The 13,543-nt window shown below is 44.0% G+C and overlaps 1 protein-coding gene across 1 annotated transcript in view; it reads right to left on the reverse strand.

The window, feature by feature from the left end:
• Trim2 (tripartite motif containing 2) overlaps window positions 1–13,543 on the reverse strand; it is a 140,947-nt gene that overhangs the window by 127,008 nt on the left and 396 nt on the right. The window lies entirely within an intron of this gene.

Below are 13,543 nucleotides of genomic sequence, written 5' to 3' on the forward strand. Positions count from 1 at the left end.
ATCCTGCCACCTCTCCAGTCCTTAGCACAGTTAAGTCAGCCAGTATGTATCATATGTGTGCATTCAAGGAGCACTGTTTTGCATCTTTCAGTGCATTCGACAGTGAAAAATAGAAGAACTAGTGCTGAGTTATTTCAAATCTATAGTGTAATCTCAATGGCTACTAAGATGAACATGTTGGCATGTACCTGTCTCAGCAATGGAGTGGTGAGAAAGAAGCATCCGGAGTTCAAGATCAGCCTAGACTGTAAAATAAGACCTTGTCGCAAGCGAGGAAGCAAGCAAACAAGCAAGCAGACAAACATCCGGATTACCTAATGTGTATATTATTAACACTAATGTATACCCATCCATGCATTCTTAATTCAAAAGAAACAAATGTTCTTTGAAAAAAATTTAAGTATCACCTATCACCTCAGGACATAGAAATGATGGCAAATGACCAGCTGTTTCATTGACAAATACATTGTGAAAACCGTCTCAGTTAAAATAAAATAATATACACAATTAATGAATTGTCTTATCTTCTTATGAATAGCACATCAGACTTTTTCTTATGGATGTATCTGATACTATATTTCCATCCTCTCTCTCTCTCTCTCTCTCTCTCTCTCTCTCTCTCTGTGGTCGAATGACTTCTTCTTTTATATAATTCACTTTACTAGTTCCCTAATGTACATAACTCAATATCATAAACAAATGCTAGCAAAATCCTTGCACAGAGCTGTGGTGCAGCTCATTGGAAGAATGCTTGCCTAGGACTGATGAAATCCAGGGTCTACTCCCAGCACACACACACACACACACACACACACAGAGGCATGCACACCAATCATGCACTTCTGGCACCTACACACTCACAATTCCTCCTTTAAAGATGTTTACTTAGATATAGATAACCATATTTCCTCATTCTAAAAATCACCACAGACAAATCAAGAAGTAACTGAGTAGCAAGACAGATGGCGAAGGAGGCGTGTCTATAATCTCCACATGGTTGCAACAGCAACAGGGTTTTGCCATTGTCTGTGCTTCTGAGCTAGAAAATCTGCAGATGAGCAGGTTTACCCTGCAATAGAAGCTCACATCTGCAAACCCTACACCCAGGGAACAGAGGCAGGAGGACTGATGCAAGTTCAAGACCAATCAGGGTGGCATAGTGGGAACTTGTCTCAAGAAACCAAACACCAGAGACAGCAAAACATTAATTTCAGTGGTCTCTGGAAGACTGGCCCTTTTGAGGGGTGGAGTCCACAGATGAGTCTTTTTTGCTATCTGAAGCATTGTTGGGGTAGATTGGCCAGCATCTGTCCTCTCTCCATTGCATTGACCTCATCAGTTGTATCTGCCGATCTCCCTCCTGGTTTCCATGGGATGCAGGCTCAGGTGTTCGCCCATAGTCTTCTACTCGCCCCAGAGGCAAGACCCAGCTCACTCTAAGTACCGAAGCTGAACTGAGAACACATCCCCTGGGAAAGACCCTACTGCAAAGTCAGCCCTGGGAACAAGCAAGACTTTCAACAGTGTTTCTTTGCTATTTGGGTAGATGCATTTAGATGCCTTTGTGACAGAGAACTTCCATTCAGGTCTCTTTTCCATGTCACAGTTTGTCATTGCACCATGCTAAAGTTCCAACATATTCCTCAATGAGTGGTTTGTTGAGAGCCCTTTTCTTTCTGATTGCCAAGTCTGAAAACAAAGAGTGTCTTCAGCAGACCACATTTCTACAGCAGGGTCACGTGTGTGCGTATTCCTTTGTGCTTTCATTGGCCTGGTTGTATGTGATAAAAGACCATATTCTTAAAACATAGAATTGACCATGAGGAACAAAAAGGGAGAGAATCCAGTTCTGCTCTTCATCTTCCTAGGCACTGTGGGTCCTTGAGTCCCCAGCACAGGGCTTTAAAGGGAACTGACCAAGATCTTAGGGGTAGTAATGAACAGAACCAAGATCTGGACCCAAACCCTCTGCTGCAGCATCTATGTTCCCGATACCATTATACAGGTCATCTTACCACATACACCCATCAGGCCCTGGAGGGAAGTAGTGTGTGTGATGGGAAAAGGAAGCCGGAAGGTTTGCTCAGTGGTTTAAAGCACTTGCCATAGAATTGTCAAAACTGAAGTTCAGATCCGCAGACCAGATGTAAATGCCGGGCGGTGTAGTGGCCCAGCTATAACTCCAGCCTCAAAAGGTGCAGACGGGGATCTCCAGAGCAAGCTAGCCAGACAGACAGACAGACAGACTAGCCAGACAGACTAGCCAGACAGGTGGGCTCTGGATTGGACTGAGAGACCCTGATTCAACAAATAAGGTGGAATGGAGGAGCCATGAAGGATGACTCCTTATATCAGCTTCTAGCTTCATGTGTGTTCACCTGTACATGTAGGCACACACATGTGTGCCCATATAAATGCAGTCATATGCAGACATACATATTCGTATGTGCCTACACAATTGCAGACATCCATACACACATGTGTACAAACAGAAAAAAAAAAAAAAGAAAAGAAGTGAAAATTGAACAGTTTTCCCTTTAGAGAAGAAATTTTATCTGTGGACTCTTAGCACAATTTTGATCTGGAAACCAGAGGTTAAAATTAAGGTCCCACTGTATGCCCCTGGATCTGTTCCCCATCATACTCTTAAAATGACTGAAACCAAGCTGGGATTGGTGTATACCTTCAATCCCAGAGGCAGGAGGATCTCTGAGTTTGAGGCCTGGTTATAAAGTGAGTCTCCCGACAGCCAGGACTGTACAGATAAACTATGTCTCAAAAAGCAAACAAATAAACAAGACAAGTCAGTTTTATCTATCCAAACTAGAAGGCTCCTCGTGAGGAGTCCCTTCCCTGCCCTGAAGTAAGGAGAACAGAACCAGGGCCTCCAACATGCTGGGCAAGCCTCCACCACTGAGTCACACACCAGCATGGAGGGGCGTGGTGGGCAAGCCTCCACCACTGAGTCACACACCAGCATGGAGGGGCGTGGTGGGCAAGCCTCCACAATTGAATCACACACCAGAACTGAAGAAATCAAATTGTCCCTTTAATGAAAAATCCTTCCCACACAGCCTTTTGGGGTCACTCAAAGAAAACCTGGCTGACTGCCAGGTCACCCTACAAAGTCTGCCAATGTAGATCTTCAGGCATCCAGAAAAAGAAAAAGGCCAAGCCAAAACAAAACAAAACACAGAGAAAACTCAGAGACACAGAAACAATACCGGGAACAAAAAGAAAGACTCTGAAGCAACCCTGTCGTCTTCGCCGTCTAAAGCTATCGTACCCACAAAACAGAGGCCCAGTATTCTCAAAGATCAGGAAGAGCATCTTGGAAATTAAAACTTGGAAAAAAAAAGCACTTGTGGCTTAGCACAGAAGAACGTCACGGGCAGAGAACACGTGTGGATTTCCAGCGGGCAGGAGCCCCAGTAGAGAGGACAAGGGAAGCTCAGGGGAAAGCTGGGTATTTCCCCACAGACTTTCAGAAAAGTGTGACCTTGCATATTGAAAGGGCCAAGTGGTCAAAATGGTTAATGAATAAACACTGAGATTGTGGCAAATCCCCATGAAATACCAGAATGCAGAGGCAGCTTACTCCTCTTATGTCAATCAAGACCAACTCACGGAGATGGGCAGGAGAGGGAAAGAGCTGGGAGAAACATTTCAGAAAAATATCTGAACGGGCCACAGAAAAGGTGTTTCAAAGGCAGTGCAGTGACTGAGACCGACTCATTTCCCAAGATGCACTGGGCGGCGCTGGGAAGTTGTGAACAGAGGGGTCCAGATGGGCACATCACCTAACAAAGCTGTAGTGAAACTATATCTTTTGTTCCAAATACCTAAAAATGGTGGCACACGGGAACTCACGCAGGAATAATAGAGTACTGGAAACGTGCTTCTGAGGGTTCACGTTCTGAATTTTCACAAAGTTCACCTCTCGCAGCAGTAACTAGCGGGTGTGACCCTTTGTGGGTGACACAGGGTGCTCTTCCATTAGCTGCACCATTAGCTTTCCAGAAAGGTCAAAGGTTAATAGGATGTGAACTATAGACTGTACAGTGCACACATGAGCCAACCTGGGAGTCAATCACATAGATTTAAGGACATGCTTTCAAATTAATCTCCCACCTCTGCTGGAATTCCATTTTAGAGATAGGAAACACTTTGATTGTGTATTTGTTATATGCGTGTACAGATACACATACATGTGCATGTGGCTCTGTGTGTGTGTGTGTGTGTGTGTGTGTGTAGGTCAGAGCACAGAACAATCTTATTTGTCATCTTCAGGAGCATCATCCCCCTTGATTTAGAGACTAGGTCTCTCACTGGTTTGGAGTTTGTCACACAGGCTAAGCTGGCTGTCATGTGAGTCTCAGATCCCCACTCCTCCCTCCTCCTGGGATTACCAGCAAGCATCACCATCCTTGGCTTTTTCATTGAACTCTGGGGATTGAGTTTAGGTCATCAAGTTTGCACTTTACTGTGGAGCCATTTTCCAGGCCCAAATATTTGTTACATTTCACAAAGTATGGCTGCGGTGTGTGTCAGTGGTAGGCTGCTTCTTGGAATGTACAAGACTCTTGGCTCCCTTATGACAATGAGCCTGTGGGTCGAGATCCCTTTAGGGGTCAAATGACCCTTTTAGAGAAGTCACTTAATACCACTGGAAAACATACAGATTTCCATTACAGTTCATAACAGTAGCCAAATTATAGTTGTGAAACAGCAATGAAAATAATTTTATGCTTGGGGAAGTCACCACAACATGAGGAACTGTAATAAAGGGTTGCAGTATTAGAAACATTGAGAACAACTGCCTTATGACACCACAAGATAGATAGATAGATAGATAGATAGATAGATAGATAGATAGATAGATAGATAGATAGATAGATAGATAGACAGACAGACAGACAGACAGATAGATAAGCAAGCAAGCATACATGAGAAAATTCTGGGTCTATAGTACAGACTCAAAACTTAAACTTAGATTATTGTCTCCCCAGATTATATTTGAATAACGGGGATGGAATTCTTCAAAATGCATGCCAGCACACTCGCAGAAAGAACAAAAGGGAGGGATGAAGACAGACATGAAGTTTCTTTAAGTGTGGAGAATGGAAGGTGGGTTACACCGTGCTAGCAGGCAGACAGTTATGACAGGAACCCTGACCTCTTTTTAAAAATTAAACGAGTCACTTTATAAGTGGCGCACAAAAACACACAACAGAGCACATCAGTGGTGTCCCACGTGAGGCTGTGATTTGTGTAAATACTGTGTGTAGTGCTTAAGTCAAGCGAAGCATACCTGATTCCTCAAATATTTATCACTTGTTTACACAGTCGAAGGCACACCTTTTATAGTGCTTTTTCATTTTAATGAACTTTTAGAAGTTTTAACATTTGGATTCTAGAGATAAAAGAGTGGAAGTGAGCCCAGGCAAAAATCCAGGGGTTCCTTAGGAACTTGTCAAATCCAGAGAGCTTTGGATGTAAGAGACCCCTCGCCCCAAGTCCTACTGAGCACAGGTGGCCCTTGGGACACCTCCATTGTGATAAAAAGTTCCAAGTCCTCATTCTCTGTGGAGAAATCTGACAGAGTCTCATTTTGTCTTTGTTCTGATGACAATACACATCACGGCTTAGTCATCTCTGCCCTGTGAGCCAAGCTGGATCCTTTACAGTGATTGCTTAGTCCTTAAAACAGCCTGCAGTGATCAGGATGGCACTGTGTGGGTGTCTTGAGCAAATTGATCTCCACCCCTGCGACCCACCCACCCCCACCTACCTCAGAGACTCAACCTATGTAATTCCCTATTTTCTATCAGCAGTGAATGGCCAAATGCCAGCTTCTTTGGTCCCTTGATCCTGCACAACTGCGTGTGGTCTCTGCTTTCCTCTCAAGTTATTAGCAACCCCTTGGAGCCCAAGAGCCACCACTCAATAGCCTGACTTTGTGGGCGGATGCTAGGCTCTGCTTCCCAGCCTTGGCATGGACTGGCTGCTAACACCTGCCCCAGCACCTGATTAGCTGTCTAGCAGAAATCTAATACAATCTGTTTTATTCTAGGTCTGGCTGCTGTACATGAATATTCATCTAAACACGATGATAAGAGCTAATTTTTAAAAATTGTAAAATGTTCCTTAAAAAAAAAAAAAAACAGCCCTTGTGGGAGTAAGAGTCATTACTTAATAGATTAAGTTTGTTTTGTATGTTGACTATTATAGCTAACTATATATTTGCCAGCTAATTTAATTTTTAGCTTGTCACTATACAACACTGAAAATAATCCACTTTAAAATAAAATGAGGAGGGTAGCTAAAGAGATGGCTCAGTGGTTTAGAGCACTGGCTGTTCTTCCAGAGGATCCGGATTCAATTCCCAGCATCCCACTTGGTAGCTCACAGCTGTGTGTCCAGAGGGGATCTGGCACCCTCACACAGATATACATGCAGGCAAAACACAAATGCACATAAACATAAATAAATCATTGCAATAAAATAAAAATAAGTGGGACAGAGCACAATGGCAAGCATCTTCAAGCCCAGCACTTGGGAGGCTGAGGCAATGAACCGCTATGAGTTACAGACCAGCCAGGTTTCTATAGTGAACTTCAGGATAGCCAGAGCTACACAGTGAAACCCTGTCAAAAAAATGTGTGTGTGTGTGTGTGTGTGTGTGTGTGTGTGCTGGAATGTAGCTCAGTGGGAAATAATTTCCCTAATACACTAGGCCCTGAGTTTTATCTCCAGAGCAGCAAATAAATAAATAAACAATGTAATTACTAATGATGATAATTCATAAAATAATATTCTGATGGGGTTACTATTTTAAAAACCAATTATAGTTCATAATATTGGCCTCACCCATATTACTCATGGATGCACAGTTGCATGCCATGTGTCAAGTTTCCCATTAATGGTTTTTCTGCTACTCCCATGAATAAATTCAGGAGAATAGATTAGCTCCTCCTCCTCCTCTTCCTCCTCCTCCTCCACCTTCTCTTCCTCTTCCTACTCCCGTTTTTCCTCTCTCTCTCTCTCTTTCTTCCCATGTAAATCTTTTGTACAGTATCAAATTTATTAAAACAGTAAGAGCCAACATAAATGTTCTAGATTAGAAAGGCCATCAGATAGACTGCCTTTAGGAAATTTACATGGTGATAATATAAATAGATTCTCAACAGGAAATTTGTCAAGCCAGAGGACAGGAGTGGCTGTCCTGAGACCTGTGGTGGGACAGTTAGTTGTGCTGAGCAGGTAGCCTGGGCTATAGCAGGAAGAAAGGCACGTGTGAGCAAGGGCTGACCCCGCCATGCCCTCTGCAGGACAGTCTCATGTTTGATAGAAACATAGAGAGAGAGGAACTCTGAGTAGAGCCTGAGGCTGCTTGGTGGTTAGAAGTGGGCACTGGCCACAAGTGTCAGCACCCCATCAAACATCCTCTCACCCTTGGGAACTGGTCCAAGTTGGCAGCAGAGGCTGCCAGGGTGGAATGTGATAACCTACAATTCCAGGAAAAGACTCAAGCATTTTTTTTTTGATGCAGTCACCAAGAGAGGATGGGCATGCCAGGCGAGGGCATCCTGGCCATGACCGAGACATCGGCAGTTCAGTGTCAGGGCTGCTGTAGACTCTGTCCTTCCAAGTCAGAGACTTCTGAGTTTCCAGGGGAAAAAAAATCCAACCAAACACTTGGATCCACTTTCTTCCCCTCTCTATGGGCAGTTTCTAGTTTCTAACTTCAGGGCTCCCTCCTGTTTCAACAGTAGTGGAATCAATGGGTGAAGAGCCTTGATTTTTTTTCACTTTGTTGAGTTCACAGGATGTCGGAGACTCAGACTTTTCAGGAGTTTCCTCCACCAATAAAAGAAACATGGCCCCTGTCTCTTCCTTAAGGCTCCGCTTCTAACAGAGACCGTGGAATATGCAACTGACTGCTGATTTCGCTGATATACAAAGCTGCCTTTTGGGTGTTAGCCCTGGGCTGTGCACTCATGCCCTCTGCACAAAATCTTTGTCATTTTGCTCAGATGGGTCTCAGTGTCACCCTAGATGGCTCTCAGGGTATCATCCCTGGGGAGGGAGGGAGGTATCACCCTTTGTCGGCACCACAGTGGAAACAGGAGGAGGGAGAAACAGGTGTTCTGCTTTCCATCAACAAAACCATGCTTCCACTTCCTATTGTTAGTATCTGCCCTCCAACACCCAAATAAAACTCAACAGCCCCAAGATCTATCCTTCTCTTTAGTACATGGTTGTGTGGCTTTGATTGAAAAGGAATCCCATAGACTCCTATATTTGAATGCTTAGTCACCAGGGAGTGACACTGTTAGGGAAGGATTAGGAGATGTGGCTTGTTAAAGGCATGTCAAGCCGGGCGTGGTGGCGCACGCCTTTAATCCCAGCACTTAGGAGGCAGAGGCAGGCAGATTTCTGAGTTCGAGGCCAGCCTGGTCTACAAAGTGAGCTCCAGGACAGCCAGGCTATACAGAGAAACCCTGTCTCAGAAAAAAAAAAAAAAAAGCATGTCAATGGATATGGGCTTTGAGATTTCATCCTTCCTCTCTCTCTTTCCCTCTCCATCTTCCTTTCTCTCTCCCTTTCCCCCTCTCGCTCTCCCCTTACACCCCTACCCCTCACTGCAGGTCAGGTTGTAAATAAAACTCTGTGCTGTTTTTCTATCAACATATCTGCCTGCCACCTCCCCATGCAGCATTCCTCTCCCCATGACAATCATGGACTAACCCTCTAAAACTGTATGCCAGTCCCCAGTTAAATACTTTCTTTTCTTAGAGTTTCCTTGGTCATGACTTCTGTTCACAGCAATAGAACAGTGATTAAGACAAAGATTCCGAGAAACTCAATATTTATGTGCAGAAGGAGGGAAATGAGTCCTCCGCCATATCTTACAAGTTACAAAATCAACTTAAAGTGATTTAAAGGGGAAGGAAGTGCCACTTAGTGGTAAACACTCACCTATCATTTACAGGATTTGATCCCCAACATCAAACAACAACCACACAAACCACTAGTCTGTTTAGACTTAATGGTAACGCACACAACTAAGGAGTTACCAGAACAACGCAGGGATGCACTTCAAGTGATTGGCCTGGGCAGGCATTTTTTTTGAATAAGACCTCAAAAATACTCATGGAATTGAAGGTAAAAACAGACCAAATGAGTTTATATCAAACTAAAACCTCTGCATCATTGTAGACATTCATGGTGTGGTGAGCCCAACTGCAGAAGAGAAGAGAATATACAGACTCTCCATCTGAGCTGAGTTAACATCCAGAATATATAATGAAACTAACACCTCAATATCAAGAAACAGAGAATCTGATTTTAAAATAGAGCAAAATATTTTTGAACAGATAAGTCATTTCTAAGAAGTGGAGTCACATTTCAGGAGACCAGGTGTATAAAAGCCAGCACAAAGACGATGCCAAGAAGCGAGATTCAGACTGGGCAGTGTCCAGAATTGTACAAGATACAATTCACACTGGATTTATGAACAGAGATGAACCATAGCACCAGCAGGAGAAGAAGGTCCTGGGACCCTGAGGTGGGAGGAAAGAGACTATTACACTAAGCTAGACAAAGTGGCTGAATATACCTGGCTTCCTTTAAAAACTATCAACATGATAACACTGGTTAAAAAAAAAAACTTCTAGGAATTGTATAAAATACTTAGTTGACTATTTTCATGACTTTGCTTTTTCTTACAGGCTTTAGAATGTGTGGTAGAATCACTTGGCAGGCAAAACGGTAGTTATAACCAAGGTGGCTGGTCAGATAAAGAGGGACTACTGTGACACAGAAATGGCCAAGGAATAATAAAAAGGTGCTTAATAGCATTGATCATCAGAGAATTCAAATCAAAACCACAAGAAGATATCAACTAACCTTGGCTCAAATGTCTGTGACAAAAAGCCAAGTAGCCACACTCTGGTGGGCTGAGGAGAGACCAGAGCCTCTGCACATGGTTGCTGGGAATGTAAATGACTGTAGCTATGTTGGAAAACAGTACAGCATTCCTCAAAAATCTGAAAACAAGACGTGTATGATCTAAAAGTTCAACCCTGGGTAGATAGCCAACGGAAAGAAAATCAAGCAAGAAGACACCCGTACCCCATGTTTTGTACAAAATGGAATCAACCTAATTGCGCACTGACAGATGAATGGATGAAGAAAGTTGTTACACCTGGATAATGGGATATGCTTTGGGTATAACAGGAATAAAATCCTGTCATTCATAGCAGGTTGGACCTGGAAGACTCTCAGGAAATAGGCTGAGCACAGAAATAAAACTCTGGATGACCTCACTGATGCAGAACCTAAGACCTGATGTCACAGAAGTAGAAAGCAGACTTTGGTCCTCAAAGACTGAGAGAGAAGAGGGGAAAGAAAACAGGGTAAGGTTTGTCACTGGCAAAAAAATATGTAGACGGGAGGAATAAATCCTGGTGCTCCCACAGGAGGATGACTACGGTTAACAAGATGTATTGCATTTTAAAATGACTACAAGAGAGGGTTTCAAATGGTCCTGTCACAAAGAAATTACTAAAGCTTGAAATTATAATATGCTAATTAGCACAGTTTGATAGTTACAGAAGATAAATGTGTATAAAACATTAAATTATACCCCGTGTATGGCTAATATATGTCAACTCAAACGGAACAGAAACAATACAGAGCCAAGTCAAAATACAAGAGCCCCGGCCCAAGGACAAGGGAGGGAGAATGCGAACAAGAGTCTTCTAGGTCTCTTGAATTATTTCGGCACCCAACAAAGATGTTTCAACCTGTAAAGAGCGAGCAGCATTGTATGCTTCTACACTAATAGAGACACAAAAGATTGCTTCTGTGGCTTAGAGAAGGAAAACGTAAGATATACGTGAACTGAGACTATGTCGCCGACAGTACTGTTTACATACACCAGACAACCCTTGTTTCTTACCCCTTCCCATGTGCCCATTTTCCAGCCCAGGAGACGGACAGTGTCGAGACTGTCCCTTCATTTCCCAGTGCCCATGGACCATTTCCACCTCCACAGGAGGCTGCCAGGGAACTCTGTGGGGTTGAATTCAGGGAAGAGACAGAGGTAGTCCGTTTGTGAAGATCAACCTCCCTTGATTCACAGCCAGAAAAGCCTCTAGGAAACTAGAGATTGTTTCTTCATTTCAATAATCCAGAGCTCTCAGGTCAGAAAACTATGGGCTTCCACAGAGGAAGAGGCCGGCATTTGCCAGAGCAGGCTTTATTTCTCCTTTCATAGAAATAAAGAAAGAAAGGGGAAGAGGAGGGAAGCAAGCAAGCAAGCAAGCATAAACTTCAAGGATGGAAGATAGAGATCCTAGGACAAGTGGTAGCCCACCCAACACCACCCCCTGTGCCCCATGCACTGCCCTGTTCTGGGGAGACAAGGTCTGGTGAGGCTGCCCAATCTGGACTGTAAGACAGACCTGGCAGAAGCATATTGTTTGGCAAGCACAATGCACTTTTAGTTATTTTAATTAGTTGCCAATCTGTTAAGATCTAGTGGTTTCACATTAACAGAGCAGAGCTGGCTAGCCTGAATATAAGCTGCTGCTGCCCTCCCCAGTTAACCCTATTAGACCATGGCTTCACTCAGCACTTGCGCCCCCTGCCTGCCTACTCCTGCAGCAACAGACCTGGGCATCTAAGGCATGGACAGGTGTCTGTCAATCTATTTCTTACCCAGAGAGCTCTGACCAGACCAGATGAGTTAAAATCTGAGCCTGGGAAATGACCTGGTCTCTTTAGAAGAGGCTGAAAGGTCCAAGGTCTGGAGCCAGAGCTGGAAGGGGCTAAGGTGAAAGTGGTTAACAACTTATTTTCTTCTAGATGCTCCATGGCAGTGAATGGCACCATTTTATAGTCCCTTTGTTGGAGCCAATCAGGGTCTGATTTTCCTATCTCCCTAGCTCTACCCCCATTTGGCAGTAACTAACTTACTTCTCTTTCCCCAGAACAGCCTCGGTGTCTTGGCTCTTCACTGTTTGGACTGACCCATTCTCATCACATTTTCCCACATTTTCCATTCCAGATCAGGGAACACTGGGAATAGCACCCTTTTTTATCTCACCATTAAATTTAATAGAAAGGCTTGATTTGGCTTCTACGTCATTCTTCATACCTCAGAACCACATTGGTTGTTTTTCACGGCACATTCACTTAGTCATAATCTGATTTTAATTAACAAAGAACTGAGAAATCACACCATGGGGTGAAGATCGAGATTTAGTGAAAATTCAAGCATCAAATACCAAGCCTCACTTTGGAATCAGGACCATAATCCCATATGTAAAATTAAAGGATCTATATAGTCCATAATATGAATCCATAATGGATTTAGTTTCCTACCTATAGACTAATTTATAATCAGTTGAGTTTCTAAGCTACGTTTGGTTGAGGCTTTTCTGAGTGTTAAAGTGCCCGCCACCCCTTTCTGCTTGCTTTCTCCTCCTGTCTGGCTTGCTCTTATTAAATCAACCCTCAAAGGTCAGGCTGACAAAAGCCACTCAGCCAGGAAATAGAATCGGAAGAACAGCCCAAACCTTGGCGTGTCTCTTACGCAGATCTGGAGATCGCTTTGCCCTGTCCTGATGTGCCTGAGAAGACACAGACCTGAAAGTTCCAGCACTTGTTCATAGCTGGCTTCGCCAACTGGCACTAGTCTTGATTTGTAGAACCTTCTAGAGAAGGCCATGTTTTCTATGTCCCACACCCCGGGACGCTGCATACTGGACACGAGAAATCACAGGGGAACAAAAGCAAGCCTTGCACAGAGACCTCAGGAGACTGGGCCAGACAAAACCACAGGCTTCTGAGCCAGATGGCACCCCACTATCTGAACAAGGCATTTGGGGGGCACTGGTCTGTGTTGAGCATTTCTGGGAACCCTTTAGGGAAAGCCAAATTCCTCAAGAGATACCCAGACCTCAGAGAAGACTTGCATTTTTTTGCCAGGTGTGTAAAGTTGAAAATCTTCTCCAAAATTAAATAAAATACTAAATTGCACACTAAGGTTTCCACTAGCAAGCAATGGCAACATCAAACAAAATCCACGGCACCTTTTCACAAGATTCGTAATTTGAGAAGGAGGGAATTGGGGTCTTTTCTTTTGTCTCTAGTCTCCAAATATATGCTTGCCCTGGAAGAACAAACACCGTGTGCAGGAAAGGAAGAAATCAGCTTAAAGCCTGGCAGAGAGGCTTGAAGTCTCAGAACTCTGAAATCCTCCCGGGATCCAGACCCAGGGGCAGTGAGCCTGTTGCCCAGCGAGGTGGCTTCAGGGAGGACCGCGACAATCCCTATGCAGTGCACAAAGATCCCCAAGGACCGGAGGACATAAGCTATTTCTCATTGCTGTGAGACAACCCTAAAGGCTCATCGCCTTTCCCAAGTGGCTGGACAGGACTGTGCACCTCGGCTTCCTAGGCCCAGGGTTCTTTTGTGTTGGGTTCGAACACAGGAGCAGTCCTCCTGCGATGCGCTTAAGTCTCCCCCCCCC

This window comes from Mus caroli, chromosome 3, assembly GCF_900094665.2.
Source record: "Mus caroli chromosome 3, CAROLI_EIJ_v1.1, whole genome shotgun sequence".
Lineage (NCBI taxonomy): Eukaryota > Metazoa > Chordata > Mammalia > Rodentia > Muridae > Mus > Mus caroli.